At 31.6% G+C, this 3,136-nt stretch overlaps 1 long non-coding RNA gene across 1 annotated transcript in view; it reads left to right on the forward strand.

Moving 5' to 3' along the window:
• LOC108538901 (uncharacterized) overlaps nucleotides 1–2,655 on the forward strand; it is an 86,876-nt gene extending 84,221 nt beyond the window's left edge. Inside the window, exon 5 of the long non-coding RNA XR_001888221.1 lies at nucleotides 2,598–2,655. This is a non-coding gene — a long non-coding RNA (uncharacterized LOC108538901). The remainder of the gene's footprint in view (nucleotides 1–2,597) is intronic.
• Nucleotides 2,656–3,136: the final 481 nt, after the last annotated feature.

The raw sequence follows: 3,136 nt of genomic DNA on the forward strand, positions 1-3,136 counted from the left end.
AGGCAAGATCTTTGTTAAATAGAATTCCTGAACTTGCTATCCTATGTTACTAAACCTTGAGTGAAAAAATATATTGGTGTTATCTTCCATTACTTTAAAGATACTAAGACTAAATTTTTTGAAAAGTAATTATTTTAAGTTATAATAACACTTTCAGGTCTAGGAAAGAAAAATTATGTGATACATACTGGTTACATGCCTCCTCTTGCTTTTTCACAGATAACCATATTCTATACTTCCCCTTGGATGACAACGGCCCTCTATTCAACCTGATTTGTTTGAAATTTCCAGCAATGATCTTGTATTGTCTTAAATCAAATGCTCAATTTTCTACCGCTCTGTCCCTGTCTCTCTCTCTGTCTCTGTCTCTCTGTCTCTCTGTCTCTCTGTCTCTCTGTCTGTCTGTCTCTCTCTCTCTCTCTCTCTCTCTCTGATATAGAGAGAGAAAGAAAGGGATCAGGAGAAGAGGGAGAATTAAGAAGTCAGAAAGAATGAACTGATGCCACTAAGTCATGGGTTTAAATGCTTGCTTAGCAACCAAATTGCTATTTGACCTTGGCAAATTATTAATTTATTTAATCATCAAATAGTTCAATATTCATACACTCCTGTCCAGGTGCCAGTGACTATTAGAAGGTAGAGACACAAAAAAGAATCTGGCAATCAGCTTCTGCTACCTGAGGTTTTTGATACACTTTGATCTTATCAATATTCTGAGCAAATTTCTTCATCTTGGAAAAGATATTATGCCTAAATTATTAAAATGTATCTGTTAACATTTTAATCATTAGATATGACCCCTGTTCTTTGATAAGAATTTTACTGACATGCCAGTAGCTCAATAAAATGTATATTATTATTCCCATTTTACAAGATAATAAAATTGAGCTTCCAAGTGCTTAATAAAGTCACTAGAATACAACACTGTGTTACAAGTTGATATCATCTTGGGTCCTGTCATTCCCAAGTTATTCTGATGTTTACAAGTTTTATCTCTGCTGCTAGAGTTCCCTTGCTCAACCTTTTACTGTGAATTTCTGTGCTTGTCACCCACTCTCTTTTCCTAATGTTTGAAACATCTTCAATTGTCATTGTTCTCTGTTCCAATTTAAACTTGCTTTCTAGAATAATTCAATGTTGAATATTTTGAAACAAAAAAAGACTTACGAGTTGAAATATATTGAGTTAATATTAATTATTAGTTATATTTTGTCAATGCAAAACAGACTTAGAATGGTTGGCTATGTTGACAATTCATCATCTACAATAAGATTATTAGCATTTGCTTCTATATCTTAAATTATGAAATATAAATTTTGTACATCATTAAACAGTATCAGCTTTCAGTGGGCATTCAACAAATATTTTGGGTGATGGAGCTTCCTAGTATCCTCAAAAAATGAGTATAAAATTGTCAGTATAGGCATATATCTAAGTAGAATAAACAAAACTCTTATTTATTCCATCCTTTATACTAAATACAATTATCAGGATTTTAAAAGGAAGTGATACTATCTTACAAGGAGATTTAATTTTTAGACATTATACTCACAATATCTGTGGCGAATAATGAGTGTGGAAAATTATGTTACAGCTACTCCAAATGGGAGAGAAATAACTGCCTCATTAGGCTGTATTTGTTTCTATTTTAGCGATAATAATGGTACATGTCTGAGAAAATAAAACCTTGTAATACACCAAAGGTGCATGCTAAGTTATAGCTATATCTTTCAAATGTGAATTTGAAGAAATTCAAAGAATTTGAAGCTCAGTGAAGAAAGAATCCATGTTATATATTCACTCCTAGACTTGTTCTCAGCAGCAAAGTCTATGTCTGGTGTTAGAAAGAAAATTGCACATAATCTTTATTAAGTATTTGCAGCAAAAGACATTTCTTAGTTTCTCCTTTCCTGTAATGTCTTCCTCTAACTTTCTATTTTACCAAAACTAAAATATCAATATCTTTCCTAACATATTTTTAGACAATAAAGAAAATTGCTACTTTTCATATCCTGGTAGTTTTACTTTTCTTAGTTTCATTTTAGAGACATGGGAGAAGTTTATTACCTAGCTGTCCACTTTCATTGTTGTTGATGTTAACATTATTTTCTGTTTTTTATATTTCCTGAATGCCTGCAAAGTACTGAGCATTAGAGAGAATCCATGCAAGGCTCAACTGCTGTTGTTTGAGAATTATCTTTGTTAGGAAGGCAATGAATTAACACCATGGTGTCTGACCCGAGTCATGATATTTAAGTTTCCAAGAATATATTGTTAATTTATGTTTTATCTCTATAGTTAATGCCACATATTCAGTTTATCCCTTCATTCATATCAATATGTTACTCTCCATGAAATAAAGGATGCCTCAGAGAGCAGAACCAAGAAAACAGAGCACAAAGCCAGAATTCATGAGAACTCATCTAGGAACATTTAACATGTCCCAGTCCGAATTTCAGAATTACTATTGTCAATGATTTTTGTCTCTCGTGCTCCCCATTTTTTAACATAAATGTCAATAATGACTGTCCTATGCCTATGCCACCATTGCGTTTTGCATATAGAGCCATAAATAACTATCTTTTTTTATTTCACAGGTGTTCAGGTTAAGAGGAACAGTACTCAAGGTGCTACATTTAAAGAACTACATCTGAGGTACTTCATCCAGATCTCGATATGATTTAAATGATGAGACCCAGGATTTCAACAAAATATTGTGATTGATGGGGCTTTGTGACCTTTTCTAGGGATGAAAGTATTTTAACTGTGGGAAAAATGTATATGATATATGGTCAGAATGTAGTGTGTGTTTTAAAAAAATTTCTACAAAGTTTTTGATATTTTTCCCCTCAAAAGGTGGGGCTTAATTTCTGTTTCTTAATTATGAAGCAATTAGAGAATTGCTTCATAATACAGTATAGGAGACACAGTATTACAAATTTAAACATCATATTAATAATACATTAAACTATATCAATAATTATATGTAAAGTAAGTAATAACTAATAAATAAAAGTTGAAATCACTTCATCTCAGTAAAATGGTTAAAATTCAAAAGACTGGAAATACTAAAATTCAAAGAGTAATTACATGTCACATTTGAGATTAAATTACAAAATGACTATTATTTTTATTA

This window comes from Rhinopithecus bieti, unplaced genomic scaffold, assembly GCF_001698545.2.
Source record: "Rhinopithecus bieti isolate Rb0 unplaced genomic scaffold, ASM169854v2 scaffold_14936, whole genome shotgun sequence".
In the NCBI taxonomy this organism is placed as follows: Eukaryota; Metazoa; Chordata; class Mammalia; order Primates; family Cercopithecidae; genus Rhinopithecus; species Rhinopithecus bieti.